This window comes from Bos indicus x Bos taurus, chromosome 3 (genome assembly GCF_003369695.1).
Source record: "Bos indicus x Bos taurus breed Angus x Brahman F1 hybrid chromosome 3, Bos_hybrid_MaternalHap_v2.0, whole genome shotgun sequence".
NCBI classification, from domain to species: domain Eukaryota; kingdom Metazoa; phylum Chordata; class Mammalia; order Artiodactyla; family Bovidae; genus Bos; species Bos indicus x Bos taurus.
The window spans coordinates 63,597,423-63,614,674 of NC_040078.1; the positions used below are offsets into that span (position 1 = coordinate 63,597,423).

The window sequence follows — 17,252 nt, forward strand, 5'->3', positions numbered from 1 at the left end:
ATAATAAATTGTTATGATCATTAAACACATGTAGTTAAGGACTTCTTTGCATCCATTTCCTTGTTCTTAGTTTTAATTTTTCATCATCTTTATTAATTTTATATATCAAATACAATTTTCAAATCCCCCAATTAACAATCCACATATGCTCTGTATACTGAGAGCTGGCTTCCCACATTGTTTCCACACATGGTGCACATCCCTTCCCTGGTAGAGACTTCCCAGCAGCTCATTGGCTCACTTCCTGCTCTTGTTGCTGATTGCCTCCCAGTCCTGCTGTATACTGTGGCCCTTGGGGATTTCCCACCTCCCTGCTTCATCTTCTCCTCTTCTGGTCTCCCAAACAATGTTCCAATTATGTCTCCTTCTCTGTAGCTCCCCTGATCATCTCTTCCCACTTGCTTCTGTTCTCCCTTTTGATGTAAAGCCTATGATTGTCACAAGATGCTCACTTTCACAGTTGGCACTAGTTATTATTCATTCATTCATTATTCACTCAGTCCACAAGCATCTCTTTAGGGCCTACTCATTATCAACATCTTGCTAGGGACTGAGGCTGCAAACATGAGCATGACACAGTCACTTCCTTCAAGGAATTTTGAGTTGTGCTCTAGAAGGGAGATTTCAGAATTTTAAAGCCTGAAACAATGGTCTTCATTTAAAAAAAATTTCTGGACCCCCAGAAAAATTTGCTCTGGAAAAATGTCTCTTATGAGATTCATTTTCCTTTCATGAATTCCTAAGTGACACACAGCCTGCTTTGGTGAGAAACAAAACTTCATGAAACTTCAGTTCAAGGCTGATGTGAAACCACCTGTGAATACATACTAACTTCCACTGTTATATTGTATGTTTAACCTCTGGAAATATCAGTTCTTATAAATAATGGAAATGATAATCAAATTTTTGCAGGAAATAAACCACTAAATGGTGTATTATATGTGTCAGTAGTTGGTAAAATTAGTTCTCAGCTTTACCTGATACCGGACCGTGAAGTTGTGTAAAATTTAGATTTTTTTTTTTTTAATTTATACAATTTCTTGTTCCAGATGTCCCACAGGACAGCATTTCTGAGGTAACTATGGAGAAGCTAGACCCCAAGATTAGAATGGTGTATAGACTCAGCCCACTATAAACAAAATATAAAATCTAGACTAAACAACAAAATCCACAAACAATAACAATAGCAACTTTACTGTGAATTTCCAGAAGGTTTTGGGGGTAATTTCCCTTCTTCTGAATTAATTTACCTCTATAAAAATAAAATTTTAATAGAAAAAGTAAAAATTCTGTTTCATAGATTGTATTTTATATGCAGTGATCCCAGAGACCCTATAAAGTATATACACACAGAGCCAGTATTCAGTAAGTGGAACAATGTCACTCAACATCTGAGTAAGATTCCTACTTATAATGTTTTTTTTAAAAAGGCCAGATGGGAAACATTTTCCATGATATTAATGAGGTAATTCTATCCTTGCTGGGCCAGGAGGATGGGGGGCAGGGAGGAATACTATATATTGTAAATGCCTAATTAAGCTGGAGAGAAGTCAAATTATAAAGATCTGACAGAAATGCCACTACAATGGACCTCAAAATGTAACAAGGAGCAAAAAAATTACTGCAAATGTAGACAGCAGTAATAGCAACAAAATGTCCAAAACAAGGAAACTAAGAATTCCTGTGAACTGTGCTGTATGATATTAAGTTTGGCTGCCACAATTTTCTGATAGACTTTAAGTCTATCAGGGAAAGAAAGCATCTGAGAATCTCGTCTCTTAAAGGAACAAAGAATTGTTAGCTTGGCAATGAAAACATGCATAAGAGGATTTCAAGAGCTGTCTTAAAATATTTGAAGGAGTGTAATCTTTAAGAATTCGGACCTATGGATTTCTTTCCAAAGGATAAAAAAGAATGAAGCCCATTGAAAGTTTTACTGAGGCAGATTTCAGTTCACTATTAAGAAGATTCAACTGTTAGAGTCATCAGAGTCTCTGGAAGTTGATCCTGTTACGGCAGGCTCCAGTGGCTCCTGGGGGCATTGCCTGGTTGGGCCTGAATGCTCAAAGGCCGAGACAAACATTGACGTATGAGGCCATGTTAAGTAGATTATTATCTGTCTGGCTATGACAGAGAAGGCCAAAGAATTTGGGCAAAGTAGTAAATAACTACTAAAAGTTTTGGTTAACAGACATGTGACAGTTAATTTTTTTAAATTTTTTTAACTTGGAAACTCTTTTCCTATTTCTTTCCTTCTTACAATTAGGATAAATTCTATATTAAGTTTTCTATTTTACATAGGGTACCTATATTAAGCAGTCAGAAATAAATCTATGTGCTAACATTTTTGTATACAACTAATGTTAACATAAAAAATGTCCATGAGGCTCTAAATTAATGTCAACCAACAAAGGAGTTAAGTAAGTAAGCCTCTCTATCTACATAATCAAGTTTCTGTCCTTGAGAAGCTTACAATCTTCTTGCAGAAAAATCTTAAACTCATCAAGCTTAGAGGTCATCATAAAAGGTCACTAGTAGACTAGACTACCCTGCTGGCTCAGGTGGTAAAGCATCTGCCTACAATGCAGGAGACCCAGGTTCAATCCCTGGGTTGGGAAGATCTCCCGGAGAAGGAAATGGCACCCCACGCCAGTATTCTTGCCTGGAAAATCCCATGGACGGAGGAGCCTGTAGACTACAGTCCACGGGGTCGCAAAGAGTTGGACATGACTGAGCGACTTCACTTCACTTCACTTCAGTAGACTAGACTGATGGTTTTTTCCTGTTGGTTGTTTGCTTTTAAGAATCTCAAGCAGCAGTTCTTATAAGGTTGGATTCTCCAGAAGCAGACACTGAGTGGTGAGAGGATGTTTTGTATGTCCCGTATTTAGTGTATTTATGAGGGGAGAAGGCAATGGCACCCCACTCTAGTATTCTTGCCTGGAAAATCCCATGGACAGAGGAGCCTGGTGGGCTGCAATCCATGGGGTCGCTAAGAGTCAGACACGACTTCACTTTCACTTTTCACTCTCATGCACTGGAGAAGGAAATGGCAATCCACTCCAGTGTTCTTGCTTGGAGAATCCCAGGGATGTGGGAGCCTGGTGGGCTGCTGTCTGTGGGGTCGCACAGAGTCAGACATGACTGAAGTGACTTAGCAGCATGAGGGGCTATGGCAACCCACTCCAGTACCCTTGCCTGGAAAATTCCATGGACTGAGAGGCTCCTCAGAGCCTGGTAGGTTACAGTCCATGGGGTCGAAAAGAGTCGGACAGGACTGAGCGACTTCACTTCACTCACATGAAGGGCTAAGGACACCTATAAAAGGGAAAGGGAAGAAGCCAGCCTTGGCAAAACAGGAAACTCTTGTATTGTAGCCCAGACCAAACCTTCTCTAAACCCAGTAGGAGCTACAGCAGATAAGATCTATCAAAATTGTTCAGCAGTGGGCGACATGGCTAGATCTTTATACTTCTGCTTTGAATAACCATCAGGTATACCTCTAGGAGGGATATATCTTTGACCAAAGTAGCTCTTTGCAGCTGAGGCAAATCTTGAAACCTTGATCTAAACCTGTGTCCCATAAAGAAGTCAATAAATGAAATGGACAAAATTGAATCTTCTTTCCTGAAAGCTAGGGTAAAACATCTAGAACCTCAACCTGACAGCTATAAAGATCATTTCGAAACACCTAGAATCCCATAGACCCTGAAAGCATAGTGGAAGAATCATATTAGCTAATAGTTTTATAGTAGATAAGTACCGCATGCTCTTTGAAGTATTTTATATACATAAATCTTATTCCTCACTTTAACTGTGCAAGATACACACTACTCATTCCATTTTAACAGGTACAGAGAGGTTAAGAAATCTGGTCACCTAAATCTTTTGGCTCCAAAGTCTATACTTGAAACCACTACAAACTACTCTGCCTATATATCTTTATAAAAGGTTTCATGGATAGGGCTGTATATAAGAAAGAAGGTATACTAAAAGGTAAGCCTTGAAGACTTGTAGTAATAGACTTGGCATAATCCTCATGCAGTGGTGGCTCCAGAGGGACAGCAGCTGGGGACCACAGTAAATTATACACTCTACTGCAGGAGACCAGAACTGTGAATGTTCAAAGCTGCCACAATCTGTTTCTTCTTAATGAGCTTTCAGCCAGACCATATCCTCTCTGCCTTCTTTGTTGTTAGGGACAGCAACTGAGTTCTTATAAATTGAATGTGATCAGAATCTAGTCACAGTTTCCAAGTATGACCAATAAGAATATATCCCTCAAAATCATTCATTTCTTTTTCCAAATGATTGAGATAGAAACCTTCTCAAAGCAACCTTGAAAATCATGTATACAAGAACATGGTTCAGAGCAGCATGACCAACAGAACTAATTTTGAGTAAGAAATATGTTTCTCTTATATTTGCATCACTATATATGGTTTTTTTTTTTGGACTTCTCAGGTGGTGCAAGTGGTAAAAAATCCACCTGACAATGCAGAAGACATAAGAGACGTGGGTTCGATCCCTGGGTCAGGAAGATCCCCTGGGGGAGAGCATGGAAACCCATTCCAGTATTCTTGCCTGGAGAATCCCATGGACAGAGGAGTCTGGCAGGCTACAATCCATAGGGTTGTAAAGAGCTGGATGTGACTGTAGCAACTTAGCATGCAAGCGTATATGTTTCATTTACTTGATTCTACCATCTAGCCTACCCTTAGGTATTCTTCCCACTCAGAGAGTTTTAAAATATTTCCAATGTCATTATTATATGTAGAGAATGCTCCTCACTTGCAGGTCAGGGTAGAGTTTCTTCCTTTGTTATGCTGATTTACCACTAACTCCAAGTTAACATCAGTGCGTATATGTGCTATTGTGGTTCGTATAGCTAAGCATTTGGTATATACAACACATCAGACTCCATGAAGATGATCAGACTCAGACCTGGCATAGATTTGGGGGTAGAGGTTGGACCGGAATGTGTGAGGTGAGAAGGTGCAGAGATAAAATGAAATATGCTCAGCAGTATTGACAATGTTTCAAAACTGCCCCAGACAGCCGACCACCAGGTTCATCCTGGTTAACCTGAGGGCTGTGGTGAGAGAGGTATGAAGGTGTCACAATGATGAGCTCTGCCAAGCTCAGTCTACCAGCTGAGCTTTGGGGTTTGTAAAGCTTCTAAACAGTGTAACAAATGATGGGGTCTCTGTTGGCTAAAGGTCCAGTTGAACAACTCAAATTTAAAATGAAAAAAATCTGATCCTATTTATCAAGTACTTGTCAAAAATTAATAAAAACATATTTTAGTTAACAGTCCAATATTATTTATTTGCTCAAAAACATTTTTGAGTTCCTACTATGTGCCAGAATTATTTTGGCCCCTGGGGATATGCAGTGAATGAAGCAGAGTAAAATCTCTGACTTTCAGTTCTATTTAATACTGAATTCTGGGGAGGTTGTGATAATGGTGAGAATTGTTATTCTTAGACCACTAAATAAGGTGGAATCTCCCTGACCTAAGATTTAGAAATTCAGAGTAGGTGAAAACAAGAGTGTGGCAAACAATTAAAGGCATCTTTGGGGAATGGTCTTCATTACAGCAATTTTAGTTATTTACCCTGGAGCTGAGTGGCAATCTGAAACCACTGAGAAGCAGAGTTACAGATTCAAAGCTTTATTATGCTTCATAAGGCAGGTTTGAAAGAAAAAGTATGATAAATAAAATTTAATAAAGAGCTGAGCTAAAGAAAGTGAAAAGTACATACATGTATTTTTTGTAATGCCTGTACTATTTGGCTTGAAACAGAAAACAGGCAAAACACATTAAGAGAAATAACATTTAAAAAACATATTGCTATGTATGTTGCGAATGATTTTTATGTATGTAGAAATTCTAATGAAAACATCATAATTTAATTTATTACATAATTTATAGTAGAAGTATATTTTCAAATATACACAGATTAAACATCAAATATGTGGCACAATTCACAAATTTGGTTTTTATGTAATATAACAATTAGCATGACTGTGTAAAACTTATCTGTAAATATTACTTATGTTGAGTAAAATCAAAATCAGAAAGATGATACCTTCTTCCATCACTCACTCACTCACTGTAAAATCAAACTACTCACAAGTGGAAATCCCACCAACCCAATGGAGTATTTAAAGATACACATGGCCCATGTATGTTTCTAATTCACTTTACACATTCACAAACCTGATTCTTCACATTTTGCTATATGAATAAATCTAATTCAAAGGGAAATGAGAAGATGAACTTTTATGCCTTCTCTTTAGGCATGCTGTAAGTGACACAAGGGAAAGCAAATGGCTTTTTTCAAGAAAAGTTCATTTCTATCCTGAGCTATTGTACTCTAACCTGTAAATTAACCTGGTTTAATTTAGCTTTACTTAAATTTGAAATTAATAATTAGCTCCTGGATCATTCCTCCTGTACCAATAAAGCAATGCTCCATGAAATGTTTTGTTAAAACATGAGAACTACTAATCAAATGGAAAGGTTTGTTCCTTGCTACTTTTGCTGGAAGTAGTGAGAATTTGTGCAACGTTTCTCACTCAAATTGAATTTACTCTTCTTTAATTTGGTCTGGAGGAAACAGTAGTGATGGAAGTTCTACAGAGACAGATTGATTCAGAGGTCAAACAATAGCAAAATAGGAAAGAGAAGTTAATGAATCTTTACCATGTGAGGTGATGCACAGAAGGTCCTGGAGAATCCATAAGCCTGGTGAGAAAAGCTTGAGTAGTCTGTTAATAACACAAGGGCTTTGAAATTGAATTTATCTTGTATACTCAGCTGTTTGGGGAGTACATCATTTGTAAGACATTCTTGTTATTAATATTTTCCATTCCATGAGCTCTCATGACAAACTATATACTTTTTCACCACATTAATTTTAAATTTAAAATGAACATCTGGTAACTGCATTTATTCATCTGATTCTTAACTATTCTACTCTCTCTGATTTTTCTTCTTTTACCTTTCCAGGTACCCAATTTGAATTTGGGTACCGTAGATTTAAAGTCATCAAATGCCTATTGTTCAGATCAGAAAGATGATACCTTCTTCCATCACTCACTCACTCACTCAATCAATCAACGTGTGTTCTGTGGGACATAATTTTAGTCTAAAGACAACTTGTTTATCTTATTCCAGTCTCAAGTAGGCCTCCTCTGTGCTCCCAGAGCACTGTTCATGGTTTTGTCTTGAGTTCAGTCAAAAGAGAGACTGAAACAAATCTTGAGGTAGGTAGTTTATTTGAGAAGAGAGAAGAACAAAAAGAGACTGAGATCTGGAAGAAAGAAAAATTTATGTAAGTGTTCATTATTGAGAGTGCCTCAGAAAGCACCAGGAGCTTAATTCTCTTGGAACCTCTGAGAAGCAAGCGGAATGTTTCCCAGAATTGTCCATTTGAAGGATGAGGCTGGTTTCCATTATTCACTGCCTGCCTTCCCTCATTGGTTGAGAGTTGCCCCCTGGAGCTTAAACTCCCATAAATGTTCAAGCAGAGACTTCCATTGTGGTGGAGAAGTTCCCAAGGTAAAAAGCAGAAAGATGGAAAACAGGAGCTTGAGTGAGATCCCTGCCAAGGCAATGTGAGTCTGAGTTCACATGGAAATTTCTGCATAAATGGAACTGAATTTAGAAGTGGACTCAAGAGATGTGAAGATGGGGTATCAAAAGGGTCAGCTACATTCTTCAATGTACCACTCATTTATTTTTTAAGTGCAATTGTCCATCTTTTTCACTAGGCTGAGAATTATTAAGGGTGGAGGCCCTAGTTTCTTCTTCAGTACCAAGAAGTATGCCTGGTTTACAGCAGTGTTTCCCAAATTCTTAAATAGAAAGTGAAATAATATTTCTCCATCTCGATGTACAATGAACTGATTGTGTATGTAGTGTTGCTTCTTTGTGAACTAAAATGATATTCATATTTACTCAATTATGGTATGTTATTCATACACACACATTCATTTATTTATGTATTAAGGAGTAAGAGCTCAGTTACAGAAAAAAAAATCTAAGTTACATATCTATTAAGTTATTTGTTGATGCATGACAATCCATCCCAAAACTTACTGGCTTAAACCACAATAATGTATGGTTTTCAAAATTTTATGTATTGCCTGCACAGTTATTTTGATTTGTATGGTGTTTTACAGGATGCCAGACTGACTGGAAGATCCAAAAATGCTCTCATCCACATGGGCAACATTTGGGGCAACCTTCTGAGTGAGAGTTCAGTTGGGACTATTATATGAAAGCTTTAATTTTCTCCACTTAGGCCTCTGCACTTGGGTTTTGGGCTTCCTCAAAGAATGATGACTGGTTTCTGAGAAAGAGTGTTCCAAAAAGACATGTAAGGCCTAGCTTTTAACACTATGCAGTATTACTTTCATTACATATTGTTGGTCAAAATAGTTCACAGGGAAATTCTGGATTCAAAGAAAGGAGAAATCAGAAGAGAGGCAAAATCTCATTGCAAAGGGACATATAGTATGGGAGATACTGTTGTGAACATCTTTGAAAACATAATCACTATAACCATGTGTACCTGGATTATTCAGTCATAATTATATTAAATGGAAAGACACTTATGGGCAGGGCCCATATCCAACTCATCTTATATTCCTAGAAGCAAACACAGTATATGACAGGTATTGGTGCATAATACATGCTTGTTGAATAGATATTTGGAGTTAAGAAATAAAGCTGTGTCCCCAAGACAATGATTATTTAGCTATGAAGACATTGGGGTGGAAAACAGCCCCCTTGTTAGCTACTGATCCTCCATCTTCAGTCCTCTGGTAGGAATCAGTTTTCAAGGACCATATCTGGCCCTGCCAGTCAATACACTAAGAGAAGAAGGAGGTCATCTTTTCAAAAAAAAAAAAGAGTTTAAAAAGGAAAACTTGAACCAGGAATATGGGTCGGAGATGAGAAGAGAAAACTGTTCAGAATTTTTGCTTCAGCTCTTCTTCCTTTGGTTCATGTGGGGGAGAGAGGGAAGGGAACTGTGGACAAGAATCAGGAAGAGGAATCAGGAGCCAGGAAACAGGAAGGAAAGTGATGTATTTAGTCCAATAACTTAAGGGGTCTATAGTGATGTTCCTCTTCAGCATAGGATTTGCAAGGCCTTCCTATGTTTCTCATTTGGGAATATGGAAAAAGTGTTTCTCACTGATGTAAGAAGACATTTTGAGTTCTCATGGAAAAAAAAAAAATTGTTATGACACTATAGGAGGGTCCACAAAATATACCCTAGATGAACCACAATGCTTACTACTGTGGTAGCTAACGTCCCACTCCTTTCTTTCCTTTATACAACATTTTTAAAGGACAAAATAGCTTTTGCCTTAATGTAGATTTGTTTAATGCATGAATATTACATTAAAAACTGCCTTTCTGGAGCTCATTTATTTTGCATCTGTAAAGATCTCTATTGCACTTAGAGAGTATCAACAACTCTTGGTAGAGAGTTATCAACAACTTAGTAGAGAATATCACATTAAGTACATAGGTGGATCTAAGTAAAATTTATGCAATTTGGGGGAAACTTGCTTTATCTCCAAATTTGTAATCATATTGGGAGTTATAACAGTGCCAAAGTGATAATAAAAGTGTTACCATTTGAAAAATTGAAAGCAACAGAAAGTCTTGCGATATCTTGCTTTTTAAAGTGTATTGACCTCTTCTGAAGAAACAGTATGTTTATTAAGACACCTAAAACAAATCTTGCTCTCTGCATGTTAGTCATTTGCAAGTTTTTTGGTTGTTTTAGTACTTTAAGCTTGTTCTTTCTCCTCCTGCCCTCAATCTTTCCCAGCATCAGGGTCTTTTCAAATGAGTCAGCTCTTCGAATCAGGTAGCCAAAGTATTGGAGTTTCAGCTTCAACATCAGTCCTTCCAATGAACACCCAGGACTGATGTCCTTTAAGATGGACTGATTGGATCTCCTTGCAGTCCAAGGGACTCTCAAGAGTCTTCTCCAACACCACAGTTCAAAAGCATCAATTCTTCAGAGCTCAGCTTTCTTTACAGTCCAACTCTCACATCCATACATGCCCACTGGAGTAGTCAAAAAGAACAATTAAAGCAAGCCCTGGTTCATCAATTGTAATTTCCTTCACCACCAGCAAAATTTTGAGCCTTATCCCCTCTCTGTCCTATTGGAAAAATAGAAAAAAAAATAGAAATATGGTGTGTGTATGTGATTTAAATCAGAAGATCTGTTTTCAGGTCCTTGAGAATAGGTTACAGTCTTGGTTTTTGTTATTGGAATATCTGAATTACAGCCTTAAAAATCTCCCTAACAGAAACAAAGTGTATTTATGTATTGTTTATTTTCTTGCTCAACTCACTAAAAGCCATCTATAATAAAATAGAGGAAGCACAGCACCCCAGGAAAATAATCTTGCTTTGTTCTATCTTCTTTCTTAAAAAAACAAAAACAGAAACACCTCCTATCTGCTCCACACCCAGACTAACTCCTCTGAATTAGCAGATACTGTACTTTATTTCTATTTGCTATATTTTCATCATTGTGTTAGACATTCTTCTTAGTTCCTTGAAGAATTTTCCCCCAAAGTTTTGGACCAGCATTTTAGCAGCACATTAACTTCAATTAACTCTGAAAATAAAAAGTAGAAAAGGTACTTTACAAAGCTTTTAATTATTTTATAATGGCTTGTGTTAATGTATTTTCACCTGTGGTCATATTTATCCCTCACTTAGGGATAAGGACTTAGGACAAGGACTTAAACTTGTCACTTAGGACAAGGACTTAGATTCCATGTGTTTCATTTTAAAGATGAATTTAGTGAGGCTTAGAGAGCTGAAACCACTTGCCCCATGGTCTTTTATCTGAGAAGGGGTAGTGTTGGCATACAAATATAGATTTGGTTATCTTCAGAGTTTTTGAAATTTTTCACTGTGTATTCATGAACTGGGGGAATTCCATTTCAGAGATGTATTTATCTCTGAAGAAAAATAAAATTTTTATTCAAAAATATAAAAATATTGCCCAAGACTTATTAGCAACTGAAATTCTTTTGTTCAAGAATATTAAGGAAAAGCTTCTCAGGGACATCTTTATAAATTGAATCTAATCCCAAAGCATATTGTTTCAGAACAGGCTGTTAACTTCTGAAAAGTGGAGACAATGAAGACAATTCAATCCAAACACTGTAGCCAGTGGTAACCCAGAAATGATGAAAGGCTTTAATTAAAAAGTAAATAAACAAAAACCTGAATTTCTATTTTAATAAGTGGGATTTCTTTATTGAGTGTCCAAATAGTGTAATATTATGCTTGAAACGTTTTTTTTTTAATCTAATTGTAAATCTATCTTCAGACCAATCCTCTCCAAATCCAAATAGCTCCTAAATCCATCTCCCCTTTACTAAGAACACCAGAGAGCTGATTACAGGAAAGCGTGGGGAGGCCATTCTGTTAATGTGTCCCAAGGTTTTCCTGAGAATGTACCATCCCTACAAAGGGGGTTGGCTTCTTCAGATATTTTTCTTAAGTGGGATGTTGTTGTTGTCTTAATTTTCACATGTCCTCCATTAGGACATTTGCTTTATTTATGTGAGTCATCTGTGTGTTTGCACTGGCTCCTAGTTAGTGCCTAAGTGCAAGCTGGTTGCATTGAAATATTGATTTTAACCCATAAAACCCTGTATGGTTTGGGTATTGTCTGCCTTCATTAATATTACTTCCTAGAAGCTGATGTGAACTAGACAGCTGTTTACTTTTTTAAGACTATCTATCTATCAATCTATCTATCTATGTACCCTAGGGACAGGGATAAATCCAAGTTTTGTGGGACCTGAAGCTTATGTAATCCATGGGACCGTCTTTTAAAAATACAGTTACAATAAAATTTATATATAAAATTGAAAATGAAAAGCAACCATGAAAAGCTATACATGTTTAAAAAGCTAATTACAAATATCACAACATCCAGAGAAACAAATATTTTTTATTCATAAACTACTGGAGACATTTCTGTTTTATATTTTAGGTACATATTTTTCTTGATGCTGTGCTATGCTTAGTCACTAGTCATGTCTGACTCTTTGTGACACCATGGATTGTAGCCCACTGGGCTCCTCTGTCCATGGGGATTCTCCAGGCAAGAATACTGGAGTGGGTTACCATGGCCTCCTGTACGGGTTCTTTCCAACCCAGGGATTGAACCCAGGTCTTCCACATTGCAGGCGGATTCTTTTACTGACTGAGCCACCAGGGAAGTCCTTTTTCCTGATATTTGGTGCCTATTCTTTGATTACCTCTTCACATGACAGCATTTTATATTATCTTTACTTTAGAAATCATAGAATAATAATTCAATATTTTCTCAGATAATTCAGTCTTTTGTTGATTGAAATACTTCATTATTGATGGTTTTAGAAAAGCTTAGTTCAGCTTCACACCTTATTACTGGTAATTTTAAATACATTGTTAGAATTATTTATAAAATTGGAAAAACATTCCTCAAGATCCTCTGATAGAAGAAATGTAAGTTATCAGAGCATTTCAAAGGTTCTTATTTAGTAACTAATGTTAAATAATTTTTGAAGTGAATTCATCGATTGTTATCTACTTCCTGCTAATATCAGATGCCATACGATACTTACACAGAGCTATCCAACCTCTGATCTTGCGTATCAGTCACAATCCCAGAGGGGAAGTACAGAACTTTGGCTAATGCAGAAACGGAGAAGTGAGTCTTGCAGAGATACATGCTGGCAGCACCAATCACAAAATACAACAGACTGAAAAGAGTCTTCTGTTTTCTGACTAGATTGAGAAGAGTATCTCTTGGTACCATCATTCTGGACAAACAAATATGTAAATCTGCACACAATAGACACAAGTTAAACAAGAGGAGTAGTAATAGTTACTTCAGAAGGTCTGCTAGGTTAGAAATTGAACTTAAGTATGTAGAGGGGGGAAACTGCTAAATAAATAAATATTTAAGTAATAGGCTGTTCAATAGGCTTTATTCATTTGAAGCGCTGAGGCATTTCCCTTCCCCTCTCTTTGGAGGAGAGACAGGAAGTGGTTCTATGCAATTCAAACCAGAGCAGAAGTTAGAAACAATGGGGAAGACAGTAAACTGCTTCCCAGAAAGGAAGATTGACACTTACTCCAGTGGGATATTTTTCCCGCTTCAGAAACTTGTGGTCTCTTCTCATGTTGCTACCAGAGAAAAGCACAGTGAAGGAGATCTTGCAAGAACTGAGCTTTGTCTAAGTTTGGGGTCTATAGGGGCTGTTCTTGACTCTTTCTTTAAAAGGCTAAAGGAAAAGGCCTGTCTGACTCTTGCTTCAGAAAACAGTGGGTCCCAGGGTTTGGTGGGTCAGGGTTCCTATGGGTCAGAAGTCAGTTCAGAAAGGAGTCAAGCCTAACCTTCTTAAAGGGACCACATTTAAGAGGATACCATGAAGGTGATTCATCTGAGAAAAAAGGGGGTAATTATTATAGGAGAAGGAAGTAAGGCCCTGGCCTTTAGAAGTCAGCTGAATAGGAGTTGGTTCAATTGGAGAATTGCTGGGCTAAGTTTTCCCAGAAAGACAATAATCTACAATGGTGTCTTGTCAGAGAAGTAGCTGATATTTTAGTACCTGCCACATAGTTGGGAGCAAAGTTAGATCACAGCAGCACCAATCAAAAACATCTTTCCATTTCCCTTACTTTCAATTTTCTCATCTTCCTTTACATCTTTGAAGGATGAAAGAATTCACCCTTTATCCTTTATTCAATGCTGATATATGGAATTTGAGATTCAAGTCTAAACTCTAAGAGATTGAAAAGCTTAAGCTAGATGTGAAAGCAAAACTCTGATTCAATTCTGATTGGACCTCTGATATCTGAAAATGCTGCTCTTCCAATACCTGAAAGCTAGGAGATCAACCCAAGATTCATCCAGTGGAAAGGGAAGAAGATATAGTAGGAAAGCAGTTGTAGGAGAAAAATGAAGAGGAAGGAGTCTTTTTATCTTCTCCAAGTAAATGAGATGTATAAATTATTCAAATAGGTGATAATCTAATTTCCCTCTTGAATCAACTGCCCACTAATCTCTGCCACATCCTCTAGTGGAAGATGAGACCATAAACAGAAGACAGGAACACAAAGCACTGTAGCAAATGAAAACAAATGTTGGTGGTGCAGGAGGAAACAATACAAAGGAATGAGAGAACTTCCCTGGCAGCCCAGTGCTTAAGACTCCTTGCTTCCAATGTGTGGGTTCAATCCATGGTTAGGGAACTAAAATCTCACATGTCATGAGATGTACAGAAAAAAAAAAAAAAAAGAATGCAAAGATGAGAAGGAATGAATATTTTCAGGAATAGTGAACACTTGGTGTCATTCTTTAGATGGGGGGGGGGTTAAAAATATTTTGCATTCAGGGGGAACATGAATAATTTGTGACTAGAGGACAAATTGTTACTGCATTTAAGTCACTTTGCAATATGATCTTCTTGAACCTCCTATTAAGAAACAGGACTTAGGAGATAAAGTTTAGACAATGGAATACTTACAGGTGTGAAGAAAGCAAATTTTAAAACACTGCACATTGAGGTTTGTCCTGTTTTAGCTTCCTTGAGACGGCCACATGAAAAACCTGAACATGTTTATTAGAATATGAGAAAACAAACAGCCCTAGTGTCCCTACAGCCCCTACCTGCAACAGCACCAACCACTCAACATGTGAGTGAGGGGATCTTAGACCATTCACTTCTAGCTGGGCTGCCATATCATGGCAGCCACAGAAGTGATCTCAGGTGACAGCAACAGAAGAATTTTTCAGTTGAGCCCAGCTCAGATTGCTGACTTGTGGAACTATGAGTGAATAAAATTTTTGCTTTAAGCCATCGTTTGTTTTTGTTTCCTTCCCACATCAAACATATCTGAAAGAATTAGCATATATTTATCTCACAGTATTGTTTATTGTTCTGTTTAATCTTTCTTTCCCTGATGGGCTTCCCTGGTGGGTCAGCTGGTAAAGAATCTGCCTGCAGTGTGGAAGACCTGAGTTTGATTCCCTGGCTTGGGAAGATCCTCTGGAGAAGGGAATGGTTACCCACTCCAGTATTATGGCCTGGAGAACTCCATGGACTGTACAGTCCACGGGGGTCACAAAGAGTCAGACACGACTGAGTGACTTTCACGTCAATATTTCTTTCAACAAGTTGTTAAGTTGAAAAAAACTCAATGATTTAATATCAGTGTAGGTTCAACCAGTCATTTCAATTACACTTACCCACAAATTTTACTGAGTTGAGAGTCCTTCCACTGAGTCTTCTAGTGAAGTCATATGCAATGGACTGGAGGAACTTTTCCTCATTTAATTATGGAGTCCACTGTTACACAAATGGAACATGTATAGAAACTGATGAGGTGAGCCAGAGATACAAGAGTATTTCAAAAATTACCTATGATAAACAAAAAAAGCAAAAGGTTAATTTGTAGGGATGGTTGATGACAATGCTTGCAAGTTTTATAAATAGCAATTCTTGAAATAATATTGTTTTAAGAATGAAGAAATTTCTTCCCAGATGTAACAGTAAATTGTTTTTTGGAAGTCATAGACTTGTGCACATAAAATGTTTGGGAGGATGGTGGGAACTAAAATTTTGAAACATATCCAGGTGGTATAGTTGTCTGCATTTTGGCCACTCTCGAGGAAATTGCCATTCTGATCACAAGCAATCTTTTCTTTAAGTTAAACATTTCATTCTCTTGGGTGTTTGTTGCTAATGGAGACAGAAATACCAGTCTCATCTGGATTTAATGCGTTTCACACACATATCCAACAAGTGCACTATTTTCTCAGCAGAAGTTAAATTTTAACAGTTTTTTGTGGCTTTCAGCACATCATCACTTACAAGGGGCCTTCCTTCAGGGGACGGTGCAGAGAGACCTGATACAAAATTTGACCATGTCTTGTTCACAAGTAAATAAACAGATGTCATTATAGATTTTTTTTTTTTTTTTTTGCTAACAAAAACCAAATGACATCATGCAAAGGGACTGTCATGACAAAGTTTCTCTTTTATCTCTCTTCTAACCAAGTTATATTTAATATGACCATATATCAGAATACACTCACTGCCTCCTCAATTTATGTCAATAAATACATATGTTTAAGTATTTTGGGACAAATGTGTCCTTCACAAAGCAAAGCACCATTTAAAGAGGATTAGTAAACCTAGGAGTGGCTATACTTCCCCCACATCTACACCCTACGATTTGCTTTTCTGAATTCTAATACATAAACTCCTTGGTAGGAATGATGAGTGCAGTAAGAGCTGACAAATTAAAGCAGGATAATTGGGAGGAAGTGTAGATTTTATTAGTGAAAGTTAAAGTGATACAATAAAAATAATTTTTTTTTAAACTAAGATCATGGCATCTGGTCCCATCACGTCATGGCAAATAGATGGGGAAACAGTGGAAACAGTGACAGTTTTTACTTTTGGGGGCTCCAAAATCACTGCACATGGTGATTGCAGCCATGAAATTAAAAGATGCTTACTCCTTGGAAGAAAAACTATGACCAACCTAGTTAACATATTAAAAAGCAGATATTACTTTGCCAACAAAAGTCTGTCTAGTCAAAGCTATGGTTTTTCTAGGAGTCATGTATGGATGTGAGAGTTGGACTATAAGGAAAACTGAGTGCCAAAGAACTGATGCTTTTGAACTGTGGTGTTGGAGAAGACTCTTGAGAGTCCCTTGGACTGCAAGGACATCCAACCAGTGCATCCTAAAGGAAATCAGTCCTGAATATTCATTGGAAGGACTGATGCTGAAGCTGAAACTCCAATACTTTGGCCACCTGTTGTGAAGAACTGACTCACTGGAAAAGCCTCTGATGCTGGGAAAGATTTAAGGTGGGAGGAGAAGGGGACAACAGAGAATGAGATGGTTGGATGGCATCACTGACTTAATGGAGATGAGTTTGGGGACGCTCCAGGAGTTGGTGAGGGATAGGGAAGCCTGGTATGCTGCAGTCCATGGGGTTGAAAAGAGTTGGACACAGCTGAGTGACTGAACTGAACTGAAAAAGAAATTGGGCTTTGGGTTTCCTTTTTGTATTGAGTTCAACAGATGATTCAAGCAAACAACTTGTTCTGATCCCATTCTTTTTTTTTTCATCTAGGTAATAAAGGGGGCACCTATCTTGAAAGTTTGATCATGAGGAATAAATCTA

The 17,252-nt window shown here is 37.5% G+C and overlaps 1 non-coding gene across 1 annotated transcript; it reads left to right on the forward strand.

Moving 5' to 3' along the window:
- Positions 1–2,546: 2,546 nt before the first annotated feature.
- TRNAC-ACA lies at positions 2,547–2,618 on the forward strand. Its single transcript has one exon. It is a non-coding gene; the product is annotated as a tRNA-Cys (tRNA).
- The last annotated feature ends 14,634 nt before the right edge of the window (positions 2,619–17,252 follow it).